A 16,508-nucleotide genomic window follows, 5' to 3' on the forward strand; every position below is an offset into this window, starting at 1 on the left:
GGCCCATGGCCCTGAAACTGAACAATGGTTCAAGTCAGCTATGTTGCATAACACATACATACATCCACACAAGCCAACAGCAGATAATATTAAATCACATATGGTAATAACACAGAATCCTCATACTCCGGACGCTTTATCTGGACATGGTTCGTCAGGACCTCCAACAGCCGAAGCTAAGTAGTAACATTAACATGATGCCTTCTAATTGCAGTCGCTGTACTCATACAGGAGAACGATCGCCTTACGGTGAGGATAGCTGTGCTACAAGCCCAGCTTCAGACGCAATCGTTAGGCAAGGGTAATTTCAGTGTAGGAAAGGATGAAACAGCGTCTGTGCCACCAGTAAGTACAGATAGTAACGTTAGTATAAATCCCCTCGCACGGTCCCCGCAGCCGGACAACTTTCTCACGGTTTCTGGAGAGAAATGCTGTAGGAATGCTCAACCGGTGTCGCTCATTCAGCCGACAAACTTCAACCGGTTTTCCCCATTAAGCAGCGAGTCGGAGTCAAAGGCCGAGCCTTCTCTTGTCTCTACTCCTCCCGTTACGGGGTCAGAGACGCCGAAGCTTCCCACCATTAGCTCTGACAAATTGAAAACTCTAGTCATTGGCGACTCCATTACCCGCAGTATTAGACTTAAAACGAATAATCAGCCGACATGTCTCTGGACCTACTCACTGTCACAGTCATACTCTGGACCTAGTTTTGTCCCATGGAATAAATGTTGTGGATCTTAATGTTTTCCCTCATAATCCTGGACTATCGGACCACCATTTTATTACGTTTGCAATTGCAACAAATAATCTGCTCAGACCCCAACCAAGGAACATCAAAAGTCGTGCTATAAATTCACAGACAACACAAAGATTCCTTGATGTCCTTCCAGACTCCCTCTGTCTACCCAAGGACGCCAGAGGACAAAAATCAGTTAACCACCTAACTGAGGAACTCAATTTAACCTTGCGCAATACCCTAGATGCAGTTGCACCCCTAAAAACTAAAAACATTTCTCATAAGAAACTAGCTCCCTGGTATACAGAAAATACCCGAGCTCTGAAGCAAGCTTCCAGAAAATTGGAACGGAAATGGCGCCACACCAAACTGGAAGTCTTCCGACTAGCTTGGAAAGACAGTACCGTGCAGTATCGAAGAGCCCTTGCTGCTGCTCGATCATCCTATTTTTCCAACTTAATTGAGGAAAATAAGAACAATCCGAAATTCGTTTTTGATACTGTCGCAAAGCTAACTAAAAAGCAGCATTCCCCAAGAGAGGATGGCTTTCACCTCAGCAGTAATAAATTCATGAACTTCTTTGAGGAAAAGATGATTATTACAAAGTAAATTACGGACTCCTCTTTAAATCTGCGTATTCCTTCAAAGCTCAGTTGTCCTGAGTCTGCACAACTCTGCCAGGACCTAGGATCAAGAGAGACACTCAAGTGTTTTAGTACTATATCCCTTGACACAATGATGAAAATAATCATGGCCTCTAAACCTTCAAGCTCCATACTGGACCCTATTCCAACTAAACTACTGAAAGAGCTGTTTCCTGTGCTTGGCCCTCCTATGTTGAACATAATAAACGGCTCTCTATCCACCGGATGTGTACCAAACTCACTAAAAGTGGCAGTAATAAAGCCTCTCTTGAAAAAGCCAAACCTTGACCCAGAAAATATAAAAAACTATCGGCCTATATCGAATCTTCCATTCCTCTCAAAATGTTTAGAAAAGGCTGTTGCGCAGCCTCTGCCTTCCTCGTCAGAGGAGGAGATAGAAGAAAACTGTTACAGTCTCTGTGAATGGTTTGTCCTCTGACAAATCAACTGTAAATTTCGATGTTCCTCAAGGTTCCGTTTTAGGACCACTATTGATTTTCACTATATATTTTACCTCTTGGGGATGTCATTCGAAAACATAATGTTAACTTTCACTGCTATGCGGATGACACACAGCTGAACATTTCAATGAAACATGGTGAAGCCCCAAAATTGCCCTCGCTAGAAGCATGTGTTTCAGACATAAGGAAGTGGATGGCTGCAAACGTTCTACTTTTAAACTCGGACAAAACAGAGATGCTTGTTCTAGGTCCCAAGAAACAAAGAGATCTTCTGTTGAATCTGACAATTAATCTTAATGGCTGTACAGTCGTCTCAAATAAAACTGTGAAGGCCCTCGGCGTTACTCTGGACCCTGATCTCTCTTTTGAAGAACATATCAAGACTGTTTCAAGGACAGCTTTTTTCCATCTACGTAACATTGCAAAAATCAAACTTTCTGTCCAAAAAAGATGCAGAAAAATGTATCCATGCTTTTGTCACTTCTAGGTTAGACTACTGCAATGCTCTTACTTTCCGGCTACCCGGATAAAGCACTAAATAAACTTCAGTTAGTGCTAAATACGGCTGCTAGAATCCTGACTAGAACCCCAAAAATATATCATATTACTCCAGTGCTAGCCTCCCTACACTGGCTTCCTGTCAAGGCAAGGGCTGATTTCAAGGTTTTACTGCTAACCTACAAAGCATTACATGGGCTTGCTCGTACCTATCTCTCTGATTTGGTCCTGCCGTACATACCTACACGTACGCTACGGTCACAAGACGCAGGCCTCCTAATTTCTTCTTCCACATCTTTTGGTCCCTGTCTGTTTTGCTCTCAGTGAAGTGCTACTATCCCCTTGGACTACAGGTTATTGCCGTCATAAGGTGTGCGTCTGTCTGTTGGCCGGACACTTTCTACCGTTTAGGACCTTTGTGGGTAAAGGTAAAGATGGGGTATAGCAGCAGAAGTTCCTCTGAAGTCCAGTATCTGCTGGAAGGGAACCTGGTGGTACGAGAGGATGAGTGTGGGCCTGTTGTGCTTCCCCCTATCCCTCCCTCTTCTCTCTCACTGTCTGAAAAACGTAAAACGTGGATTTGGGTACAGTGTTTATTTCCCCCTAATATCTTTGAAGATTACACCTAAAATAATTAGGAATACTTCTTTCTACTGCTGATCTGAGACCATTAGGGTTAATCATTACAGATATAAATGCAATATATGGAGTAGAAAAGATTGCCTGCCCACCAACTTGATAAGAATCAACATATGTTCTACATGGTCTATTTCTATCTGAACGTAACAACTCAATCAAGCTTGTTAATTGATCGTTAAGCCATGTTTGTCAGGTAAACTAAGGTCATTAGTGGCCTATATAAGCCTCATACAGGCCATGGGAAGACATTACCTGTTGATAACACAGACTATTTTCATGATCATGGGAGGTGTGAGAGAATTGCTGCTCGTTGTGATGACTGTGGGGGTTGTCAAAGGTTGGTTCACTAATGTTTAAGGGATTTGTTTGGTAAATATGCTTAACTTTATAAGTTGGGTATTAATATTTGACTGTCTGTATCTTCCGCGTTGGTCATCTTTTATTCTTCACTGCTATTAATATATGTAGCTATTTTGTGTGAACTCAACTTCTGTCAACACTTTCTCCTCAGTTTCTTGTTACCCTGTTGGAAAGTCCCAGAAGCAAGATCAAGTCTCTCTGCAGAGGAGACTTGGAGGTAAGTGTTTCTTTCCGCAACCCTTCTAGCTATGTTCTTTGTCACTGTCTATGGTGCTGCTGTGTTTGACACTCATTCAACAGCATAGAGTAACTCAGTCTAAATAATGTTGTCAAACCTTAACCTACATTTTTCAGAGCTGTCATCAAATGACGTCTCCATTGTGCATGCCCTGGCCTTGCTCCGATCCATAGGGTCTGACGCTAAACAAGCCAGAGAAGGTACGGCCTGAAACATATACTTTGAAAACTGTAGGGTTCATGTTGCTCAAAATTCGATTAGCAATTTGGCCTAGACCGTGTAGAACAGATGTGTTGCTGTAGAATACCCAACTGTTCCTTTTGTTTTTTCTCAAGAGTATTTAGAGACCAATGAAGTAGAATCCCAAGCTTCTCCAAACCATGGTAGCTCTCCGGCAAATGATGCCCTGTCCTCTGAGGAGAAGCTGAGGCGCATGTCCTCGGACGACGCTGAAGCTGCGACCGGCCCGTCTGGCGACGACGCCACCTCTGAAGCTGCGACCGGCCCGTCTGGCGACGACGCCACCTCTGAAGCTGCGACCGGCCCGTCTGGCGACGACGCCACCTCTGAAGCTGCGACCGGCCCGTCTGGCGACGACGCCACCTCTGAAGCTGCGACCGGCCCGTCTGGCGACGACGCCACCTCTGAAGCTGCGACCGGCCCGTCTGGCGACGACGCCACCTCTGAAGCTGCGACCGGCCCGTCTGGCGACGACGCCACCTCTGAAGCTGCGACCGGCCCGTCTGGCGACGACGCCACCTCTGAAGCTGCGACCGGCCCGTCTGGCGACGACGCCACCTCTGAAGCTGCGACCGGCCCGTCTGGCGACGACGCCACCTCTGAAGCTGCGACCGGCCCGTCTGGCGACGACGCCACCTCTGAAGCTGCGACCGGCCCGTCTGGCGACGACGCCACCTCTGAAGCTGCGACCGGCCCGTCTGGCGACGACGCCACCTCTGAAGCTGCGACCGGCCCGTCTGGCGACGACGCCACCTCTGAAGCTGCGACCGGCCCGTCTGGCGACGACGCCACCTCTGAAGCTGCGACCGGCCCGTCTGGCGACGACGCCACCTCTGAAGCTGCGACCGGCCCGTCTGGCGACGACGCCACCTCTGAAGCTGCGACCGGCCCGTCTGGCGACGACGCCACCTCTGAAGCTGCGACCGGCCCGTCTGGCGACGACGCCACCTCTGAAGCTGCGACCGGCCCGTCTGGCGACGACGCCACCTCTGAAGCTGCGACCGGCCCGTCTGGCGACGACGCCACCTCTGAAGCTGCGACCGGCCCGTCTGGCGACGACGCCACCTCTGAAGCTGCGACCGGCCCGTCTGGCGACGACGCCACCTCTGAAGCTGCGACCGGCCCGTCTGGCGACGACGCCACCTCTGAAGCTGCGACCGGCCCGTCTGGCGACGACGCCACCTCTGAAGCTGCGACCGGCCCGTCTGGCGACGACGCCACCTCTGAAGCTGCGACCGGCCCGTCTGGCGACGACGCCACCTCTGAAGCTGCGACCGGCCCGTCTGGCGACGACGCCACCTCTGAAGCTGCGACCGGCCCGTCTGGCGACGACGCCACCTCTGAAGCTGCGACCGGCCCGTCTGGCGACGACGCCACCTCTGAAGCTGCGACCGGCCCGTCTGGCGACGACGCCACCTCTGAAGCTGCGACCGGCCCGTCTGGCGACGACGCCACCTCTGAAGCTGCGACCGGCCCGTCTGGCGACGACGCCACCTCTGAAGCTGCGACCGGCCCGTCTGGCGACGACGCCACCTCTGAAGCTGCGACCGGCCCGTCTGGCGACGACGCCACCTCTGAAGCTGCGACCGGCCCGTCTGGCGACGACGCCACCTCTGAAGCTGCGACCGGCCCGTCTGGCGACGACGCCACCTCTGAAGCTGCGACCGGCCCGTCTGGCGACGACGCCACCTCTGAAGCTGCGACCGGCCCGTCTGGCGACGACGCCACCTCTGAAGCTGCGACCGGCCCGTCTGGCGACGACGCCACCTCTGAAGCTGCGACCGGCCCGTCTGGCGACGACGCCACCTCTGAAGCTGCGACCGGCCCGTCCGGCGACGACGCCACCTCTGAAGCTGCGACCGGCCCGTCCGGCGACGACGCCATGGATATCTGACGTGGGACATGCAAGAGTTCATGGGTACTCTAGTCCAGTGTGTAACTGCATTTGCTTGTTTTGGCTCAATTAAACATTAACTGTAATACTTGTGTCCTCTGTATTGTTTTGGTGGTTCCTACTTGGAGTTGAGGTGTATGACCTGACTTGAGTAACTGGGGTGATGGCAACATTTATTTTGCATTATATCCATGCGCCAGCAATATTACTCAGACCCCTGTGTTTTAAATTACCAATTGACTTAAGCTACATGTGCTCAGTGTTGGTCCATTTATGCTAGTAGCATCACATGATACCTCAACAGCATTTTGACGCCGTTTCCGGTCACAACTTGCAGACTTGTTTACGTGTTGCGGTGTTTTGTTGCCTACTTTGCTACATGACAACTTTACGGTTTTTACTTTTTAATTACCGTTTATATTTTTGGTTTTTCCCTCAATTTTTTCACTCGTGTCAGGGTTGCGTCAATTCGAATCTGGTATCAGGATAAATATCACAATGAGGCTTTTATTAGCTAAGCAATAAGTGGTAAATGCAATTTTCGTATATATGGGCTCTGTCCCACCTCGCAGGGCAAAACAGAACTGACTTGTTCCTGACAAAGATATTTAATATACTCTGACAGTAGTTCCTGCTTCCGAGCCGGCCTGTCAGAGTAGACTGGGCGTGGTTTAGACTCACCCAGCCTATCGTTGATTGTTGGCGCAGAGGCTGGTCCCAGCCCCTTAAGCGCTTCAGCGGTCAGTCGTTGTAGCTGTGTAGAATATGCAGTTATCAGGCACCTGGCTCCTGTTATCTAACAAAAGACTGTTCTGAATGTGCCCCCCCCCCCAACTCATTGCACAGTTCTGTATTTTTCCATCATGAGAAAGGCCCATGGCCCTGAAACTGAACAATGGTTCAAGTCAGCTATGTTGCATAACACATACATACATCCACACAAGCCAACAGCAGATAATTTTTATTTATTTTTTATTTCACCTTTATTTAACCAGGTAGGCTAGTTGAGAACAAGTTCTCATTTGCAACTGCGACCTGGCCAAGATAAGGCATAGCAGTGTGAACAGACAACACAGAGTTACACATGGAGTAAACAATTAACAAGTCAATAACACAGTAGAAAAAAAGGGGAGTCTATATATACATTGTGTGCAAAAGGCATGAGGTAGGCGAATAATTACAATTATGCAGATTAACACTGGAGTGATAAATGATCAGATGGTTATGTACAGGTAGAGATATTGGTGTGCAAAAGAGCAGAAAAATAAAAATAAATAAATAAAAACAGTATGGGGATGAGGTAGGTGAAAATGGGTGGGCTATTTACCAATAGACTATGTACAGCTGCAGCGATCGGTTAGCTGCTCAGATAGCAGATGTTTGAAGTTGGTGAGGGAGATAAAAGTCTCCAACTTCAGCGATTTTTGCAATTCGTTCCAGTCACAGGCAGCAGAGAACTGGAACGAAAGGCGGCCAAATGAGGTGTTGGCTTTAGGGATGATCAGTGAGATACACCTGCTGGAGCGCGTGCTACGGATGGGTGTTGCCATCGTAACCAGTGAACTGAGATAAGGCGGAGCTTTACCTAGCATGGACTTGTAGATGACCTGGAGCCAGTGGGTCTGGCGACGAATATGTAGCGAGGGCCAGCCGACTAGAGCATACAAGTCGCAGTGGTGGGTGGTATAAGGTGCTTTAGTGACAAAACGGATGGCACTGTGATAAACTGCATCCAGTTTGCTGAGTAGAGTGTTGGAAGCAATTTTGTAGATGACGTCGCCGAAGTCGAGGATCGGTAGGATAGTCAGTTTTACTAGGGTAAGTTTGGCGGCGTGAGTGAAGGAGGCTTTGTTGCGGAATAGAAAGCCGACTCTTGATTTGATTTTCGATTGGAGATGTTTGATATGGGTCTGGAAGGAGAGTTTAGAGTCTAGCCAGACACCTAGGTACTTATAGATGTCCACATATTCAAGGTCGGAACCATCCAGGGTGGTGATGCTGGTCAGGCGTGCGGGTGCAGGCAGCGAACGGTTGAAAAGCATGCATTTGGTTTTACTAGCGTTTAAGAGCAGTTGGAGGCCACGGAAGGAGTGCTGTATGGCATTGAAGCTCGTTTGGAGGTTAGATAGCACAGTGTCCAAGGACGGGCCGGAAGTATATAGAATGGTGTCGTCTGCGTAGAGGTGGATCAGGGAATCGCCCGCAGCATGAGAAACATCATTGATATATACAGAGAAAAGAGTCGGCCCGAGAATTGAACCCTGTGGCACCCCCATAGAGACTGCCAGAGGACCGGACAGCATGCCCTCCGATTTGACACACTGAACTCTGTCTGCAAAGTAATTGGTGAACCAGGCAAGGCAGTCATCCGAAAAACCGAGGCTACTGAGTCTGCCGATAAGAATACGGTGATTGACAGAGTCGAAAGCCTTGGCAAGGTCTATGAAGACGGCTGCACAGTACTGTCTTTTATCGATGGCGGTTATGATATCGTTTAGTACCTTGAGCGTGGCTGAGGTACACCCGTGACCGGCTCGGAAACCAGATTGCACAGCGGAGAAGGTACGGTGGGATTCAAGATGGTCAGTGACCTGTTTGTTGACTTGGCTTTCGAAGACCTTAGATAGGCAGGGCAGGATGGATATAGGTCTGTAACAGTTTGGGTCCAGGGTGTCGCCCCCTTTGAAGAGGGGGATGACTGCGGCAGCTTTCCAATCCTTGGGGATCTCAGACGATATGAAAGAGAGGTTGAACAGGCTGGTAATAGGGGTTGCGACAATGGCGGCGGATAGTTTCAGGAATAGAGGGTCCAGATTGTCCAGCCCAGCTGATTTGTACGGGTCCAGGTTTTGCAGCTCTTTCAGGACAATTCAGGATAATATTAAATCACATATGGTAACGGGCTATAGTGCATAACACAGAATCCTCATACTCCGGACGCTTTATCTGGACATGGTTCGTCAGGACCTCCAACAGCCGAAGCTAAGTAGTAACATTAACATGATGCCTTCTAATTGCAGTCGCTGTACTCATACAGGAGAACGATCGCCTTACGGTGAGGATAGCTGTGCTACAAGCCCAGCTTCAGACGCAATCGTTAGGCAAGGGTAATTTCAGTGTAGGAAAGGATGAAACAGCGTCTGTGCCACCAGTAAGTACAGATAGTAACGTTAGTATAAATCCCCTCGCACGGTCCCCGCAGCCGGACAACTTTCTCACGGTTTCTGGAGAGAAATGCTGTAGGAATGCTCAACCGGTGTCGCTCATTCAGCCGACAAACTTCAACCGGTTTTCCCCATTAAGCAGCGAGTCGGAGTCAAAGGCCGAGCCTTCTCTTGTCTCTACTCCTCCCGTTACGGGGTCAGAGACGCCGAAGCTTCCCACCATTAGCTCTGACAAATTGAAAACTCTAGTCATTGGCGACTCCATTACCCGCAGTATTAGACTTAAAACGAATAATCAGCCGACATGTCTCTGGACCTACTCACTGTCACAGTCATACTCTGGACCTAGTTTTGTCCCATGGAATAAATGTTGTGGATCTTAATGTTTTCCCTCATAATCCTGGACTATCGGACCACCATTTTATTACGTTTGCAATTGCAACAAATAATCTGCTCAGACCCCAACCAAGGAACATCAAAAGTCGTGCTATAAATTCACAGACAACACAAAGATTCCTTGATGTCCTTCCAGACTCCCTCTGTCTACCCAAGGACGCCAGAGGACAAAAATCAGTTAACCACCTAACTGAGGAACTCAATTTAACCTTGCGCAATACCCTAGATGCAGTTGCACCCCTAAAAACTAAAAACATTTCTCATAAGAAACTAGCTCCCTGGTATACAGAAAATACCCGAGCTCTGAAGCAAGCTTCCAGAAAATTGGAACGGAAATGGCGCCACACCAAACTGGAAGTCTTCCGACTAGCTTGGAAAGACAGTACCGTGCAGTATCGAAGAGCCCTTGCTGCTGCTCGATCATCCTATTTTTCCAACTTAATTGAGGAAAATAAGAACAATCCGAAATTCGTTTTTGATACTGTCGCAAAGCTAACTAAAAAGCAGCATTCCCCAAGAGAGGATGGCTTTCACCTCAGCAGTAATAAATTCATGAACTTCTTTGAGGAAAAGATGATTATTACAAAGTAAATTACGGACTCCTCTTTAAATCTGCGTATTCCTTCAAAGCTCAGTTGTCCTGAGTCTGCACAACTCTGCCAGGACCTAGGATCAAGAGAGACACTCAAGTGTTTTAGTACTATATCCCTTGACACAATGATGAAAATAATCATGGCCTCTAAACCTTCAAGCTCCATACTGGACCCTATTCCAACTAAACTACTGAAAGAGCTGTTTCCTGTGCTTGGCCCTCCTATGTTGAACATAATAAACGGCTCTCTATCCACCGGATGTGTACCAAACTCACTAAAAGTGGCAGTAATAAAGCCTCTCTTGAAAAAGCCAAACCTTGACCCAGAAAATATAAAAAACGATCGGCCTATATCGAATCTTCCATTCCTCTCAAAATGTTTAGAAAAGGCTGTTGCGCAGCCTCTGCCTTCCTCGTCAGAGGAGGAGATAGAAGAAAACTGTTACAGTCTCTGTGAATGGTTTGTCCTCTGACAAATCAACTGTAAATTTCGATGTTCCTCAAGGTTCCGTTTTAGGACCACTATTGATTTTCACTATATATTTTACCTCTTGGGGATGTCATTCGAAAACATAATGTTAACTTTCACTGCTATGCGGATGACACACAGCTGAACATTTCAATGAAACATGGTGAAGCCCCAAAATTGCCCTCGCTAGAAGCATGTGTTTCAGACATAAGGAAGTGGATGGCTGCAAACGTTCTACTTTTAAACTCGGACAAAACAGAGATGCTTGTTCTAGGTCCCAAGAAACAAAGAGATCTTCTGTTGAATCTGACAATTAATCTTAATGGCTGTACAGTCGTCTCAAATAAAACTGTGAAGGCCCTCGGCGTTACTCTGGACCCTGATCTCTCTTTTGAAGAACATATCAAGACTGTTTCAAGGACAGCTTTTTTCCATCTACGTAACATTGCAAAAATCAAACTTTCTGTCCAAAAAAGATGCAGAAAAATGTATCCATGCTTTTGTCACTTCTAGGTTAGACTACTGCAATGCTCTTACTTTCCGGCTACCCGGATAAAGCACTAAATAAACTTCAGTTAGTGCTAAATACGGCTGCTAGAATCCTGACTAGAACCCCAAAAATATATCATATTACTCCAGTGCTAGCCTACCTACACTGGCTTCCTGTCAAGGCAAGGGCTGATTTCAAGGTTTTACTGCTAACCTACAAAGCATTACATGGGCTTGCTCGTACCTATCTCTCTGATTTGGTCCTGCCGTACATACCTACACGTACGCTACGGTCACAAGACGCAGGCCTCCTAATTGCTTCTTCCACATCTTTTGGTCCCTGTCTGTTTTGCTCTCAGTGAAGTGCTACTATCCCCTTGGACTACAGGTTATTGCCGTCATAAGGTGTGCGTCTGTCTGTTGGCCGGACACTTTCTACCGTTTAGGACCTTTGTGGGTAAAGGTAAAGATGGGGTATAGCAGCAGAAGTTCCTCTGAAGTCCAGTATCTGCTGGAAGGGAACCTGGTGGTACGAGAGGATGAGTGTGGGCCTGTTGTGCTTCCCCCTATCCCTCCCTCTTCTCTCTCACTGTCTGAAAAACGTAAAACGTGGATTTGGGTACAGTGTTTATTTCCCCCTAATATCTTTGAAGATTACACCTAAAATAATTAGGAATACTTCTTTCTACTGCTGATCTGAGACCATTAGGGTTAATCATTACAGATATAAATGCAATATATGGAGTAGAAAAGATTGCCTGCCCACCAACTTGATAAGAATCAACATATGTTCTACATGGTCTATTTCTATCTGAACGTAACAACTCAATCAAGCTTGTTAATTGATCGTTAAGCCATGTTTGTCAGGTAAACTAAGGTCATTAGTGGCCTATATAAGCCTCATACAGGCCATGGGAAGACATTACCTGTTGATAACACAGACTATTTTCATGATCATGGGAGGTGTGAGAGAATTGCTGCTCGTTGTGATGACTGTGGGGGTTGTCAAAGGTTGGTTCACTAATGTTTAAGGGATTTGTTTGGTAAATATGCTTAACTTTATAAGTTGGGTATTAATATTTGACTGTCTGTATCTTCCGCGTTGGTCATCTTTTATTCTTCACTGCTATTAATATATGTAGCTATTTTGTGTGAACTCAACTTCTGTCAACACTTTCTCCTCAGTTTCTTGTTACCCTGTTGGAAAGTCCCAGAAGCAAGATCAAGTCTCTCTGCAGAGGAGACTTGGAGGTAAGTGTTTCTTTCCGCAACCCTTCTAGCTATGTTCTTTGTCACTGTCTATGGTGCTGCTGTGTTTGACACTCATTCAACAGCATAGAGTAACTCAGTCTAAATAATGTTGTCAAACCTTAACCTACATTTTTCAGAGCTGTCATCAAATGACGTCTCCATTGTGCATGCCCTGGCCTTGCTCCGATCCATAGGGTCTGACGCTAAACAAGCCAGAGAAGGTACGGCCTGAAACATATACTTTGAAAACTGTAGGGTTCATGTTGCTCAAAATTCGATTAGCAATTTGGCCTAGACCGTGTAGAACAGATGTGTTGCTGTAGAATACCCAACTGTTCCTTTTGTTTTTTCTCAAGAGTATTTAGAGACCAATGAAGTAGAATCCCAAGCTTCTCCAAACCATGGTAGCTCTCCGGCAAATGATGCCCTGTCCTCTGAGGAGAAGCTGAGGCGCATGTCCTCGGACGACGCTGAAGCTGCGACCGGCCCGTCTGGCGACGACGCCACCTCTGAAGCTGCGACCGGCCCGTCTGGCGACGACGCCACCTCTGAAGCTGCGACCGGCCCGTCTGGCGACGACGCCACCTCTGAAGCTGCGACCGGCCCGTCTGGCGACGACGCCACCTCTGAAGCTGCGACCGGCCCGTCTGGCGACGACGCCACCTCTGAAGCTGCGACCGGCCCGTCTGGCGACGACGCCACCTCTGAAGCTGCGACCGGCCCGTCTGGCGACGACGCCACCTCTGAAGCTGCGACCGGCCCGTCTGGCGACGACGCCACCTCTGAAGCTGCGACCGGCCCGTCTGGCGACGACGCCACCTCTGAAGCTGCGACCGGCCCGTCTGGCGACGACGCCACCTCTGAAGCTGCGACCGGCCCGTCTGGCGACGACGCCACCTCTGAAGCTGCGACCGGCCCGTCTGGCGACGACGCCACCTCTGAAGCTGCGACCGGCCCGTCTGGCGACGACGCCACCTCTGAAGCTGCGACCGGCCCGTCTGGCGACGACGCCACCTCTGAAGCTGCGACCGGCCCGTCTGGCGACGACGCCACCTCTGAAGCTGCGACCGGCCCGTCTGGCGACGACGCCACCTCTGAAGCTGCGACCGGCCCGTCTGGCGACGACGCCACCTCTGAAGCTGCGACCGGCCCGTCTGGCGACGACGCCACCTCTGAAGCTGCGACCGGCCCGTCTGGCGACGACGCCACCTCTGAAGCTGCGACCGGCCCGTCTGGCGACGACGCCACCTCTGAAGCTGCGACCGGCCCGTCTGGCGACGACGCCACCTCTGAAGCTGCGACCGGCCCGTCTGGCGACGACGCCACCTCTGAAGCTGCGACCGGCCCGTCTGGCGACGACGCCACCTCTGAAGCTGCGACCGGCCCGTCTGGCGACGACGCCACCTCTGAAGCTGCGACCGGCCCGTCTGGCGACGACGCCACCTCTGAAGCTGCGACCGGCCCGTCTGGCGACGACGCCACCTCTGAAGCTGCGACCGGCCCGTCTGGCGACGACGCCACCTCTGAAGCTGCGACCGGCCCGTCTGGCGACGACGCCACCTCTGAAGCTGCGACCGGCCCGTCTGGCGACGACGCCACCTCTGAAGCTGCGACCGGCCCGTCTGGCGACGACGCCACCTCTGAAGCTGCGACCGGCCCGTCTGGCGACGACGCCACCTCTGAAGCTGCGACCGGCCCGTCTGGCGACGACGCCACCTCTGAAGCTGCGACCGGCCCGTCTGGCGACGACGCCACCTCTGAAGCTGCGACCGGCCCGTCTGGCGACGACGCCACCTCTGAAGCTGCGACCGGCCCGTCTGGCGACGACGCCACCTCTGAAGCTGCGACCGGCCCGTCTGGCGACGACGCCACCTCTGAAGCTGCGACCGGCCCGTCTGGCGACGACGCCACCTCTGAAGCTGCGACCGGCCCGTCTGGCGACGACGCCACCTCTGAAGCTGCGACCGGCCCGTCTGGCGACGACGCCACCTCTGAAGCTGCGACCGGCCCGTCTGGCGACGACGCCACCTCTGAAGCTGCGACCGGCCCGTCTGGCGACGACGCCACCTCTGAAGCTGCGACCGGCCCGTCTGGCGACGACGCCACCTCTGAAGCTGCGACCGGCCCGTCTGGCGACGACGCCACCTCTGAAGCTGCGACCGGCCCGTCTGGCGACGACGCCACCTCTGAAGCTGCGACCGGCCCGTCTGGCGACGACGCCACCTCTGAAGCTGCGACCGGCCCGTCTGGCGACGACGCCACCTCTGAAGCTGCGACCGGCCCGTCTGGCGACGACGCCACCTCTGAAGCTGCGACCGGCCCGTCTGGCGACGACGCCACCTCTGAAGCTGCGACCGGCCCGTCTGGCGACGACGCCACCTCTGAAGCTGCGACCGGCCCGTCTGGCGACGACGCCACCTCTGAAGCTGCGACCGGCCCGTCTGGCGACGACGCCACCTCTGAAGCTGCGACCGGCCCGTCCGGCGACGACGCCATGGATATCTGACGTGGGACATGCAAGAGTTCATGGGTACTCTAGTCCAGTGTGTAACTGCATTTGCTTGTTTTGGCTCAATTAAACATTAACTGTAATACTTGTGTCCTCTGTATTGTTTTGGTGGTTCCTACTTGGAGTTGAGGTGTATGACCTGACTTGAGTAACTGGGGTGATGGCAACATTTATTTTGCATTATATCCATGCGCCAGCAATATTACTCAGACCCCTGTGTTTTAAATTACCAATTGACTTAAGCTACATGTGCTCAGTGTTGGTCCATTTATGCTAGTAGCATCACATGATACCTCAACAGCATTTTGACGCCGTTTCCGGTCACAACTTGCAGACTTGTTTACGTGTTGCGGTGTTTTGTTGCCTACTTTGCTACATGACAACTTTACGGTTTTTACTTTTTAATTACCGTTTATTTTTGGTTTTTCCCTCAATTTTTTCACTCGTGTCAGGGTTGCGTCAATTCGAATCTGGTATCAGGATAAATATCACAATGAGGCTTTTATTAGCTAAGCAATAAGTGGTAAATGCAATTTTCGTATATATGGGCTCTGTCCCACCTCGCAGGGCAAAACAGAACTGACTTGTTCCTGACAAAGACATTTAATATACTCTGACAGTAGTTCCTGCTTCCGAGCCGGCCTGTCAGAGTAGACTGGGCGTGGTTTAGACTCACCCAGCCTATCGTTGATTGTTGGCGCAGAGGCTGGTCCCAGCCCCTTAAGCGCTTCAGCAGTCAGTCGTTGTAGCTGTGTAGAATATGCAGTTATCAGGCACCTGACTCCTGTTATCTAACAGACTGTTCTGAATGTGCCCCCCCCCAACTCATTGCACTGTTCTGTATTTTTCCATCATGAGAAAGGCCCATGGCCCTGAAACTGAACAATGGTTCAAGTCAGCTATGTTGCATAACACATACATACATCCACACAAGCCAACAGCAGATAATAATAAATCACATATGGTAACGGGCTATAGTGCATAACACAGAATCCTCATACTCCGGACGCTTTATCTGGACATGGTTTGTCAGGACCTCCAACAGCCTCTAAGTAACATTAACATGATGCCTTCTAATTGCAGTCGCTGTACTCATACAGGAGAACGATCGCCTTACGGTGAGGATAGCTGTGCTACAAGCCCAGCTTCAGACGCAATCGTTAGGCAAGGGTAATTTCAGTGTAGGAAAGGATGAAACAGCGTCTGTGCCACCTGTAAGTACAGATAGTAACGTTAGTATAAATCCCCTCGCACGGTCCCTGCAGCCGGACAACTTTCTCACGGTTTCTGGAGGGAAATGCTGTAGGAATGCTCAACCGGTGTGGCCGAGCCTTCTCTTGTCTCTACTCCTCCCGTTACGGGGTCAGAGACGCCGAAGCTTCCCACCATTAGCTCTGACAAATTGAAAACTCTAGTCATTGGCGACTCCATTACCCGCAGTATTAGACTTAAAACGAATCATCCAGCGATCATACACTGTTTACCAGGGGGCAGGGCAACCGACGTTAAGGCTAATCTGAAGATGGTGCTGGCTAAAGCTAAAACTGGCGAGTATAGAGATATTGTTACCCACGTCGGCACCAACGATGTTAGGATGAAACAGTCAGAGATCACCACCAACATAGCTTCAGCGTGTAAATCAGCTAGAAAGATGTGTCGGCATCGAGTAATTGTCTCTGGCCCCCTCCCAGTTAGGGGGAGTGATGAGCTCTACAGCAGAGTCTCACAACTCAATAGCTGGTTGAAAACTGGTTTCTGCCCCTCCCAAAAGATAGAATTTGTAGATAATTGGCCCTCTTTCTGGGACTCACCCACAAACAGGACCAAGCCTGACCTGCGGAGGAGTGACGGACTCCATCCTAGCTGGAGGGGTGCTCTCATCTTATCTACCAACATAGACAGGGCTCTAACTCCTCTAGCTCCACAAT

This window comes from Oncorhynchus mykiss, chromosome 2 (assembly GCF_057628025.1).
Source record: "Oncorhynchus mykiss isolate SJ-2025 chromosome 2, ASM5762802v1, whole genome shotgun sequence".
Classification (NCBI taxonomy): Eukaryota; Metazoa; Chordata; class Actinopteri; order Salmoniformes; family Salmonidae; genus Oncorhynchus; species Oncorhynchus mykiss.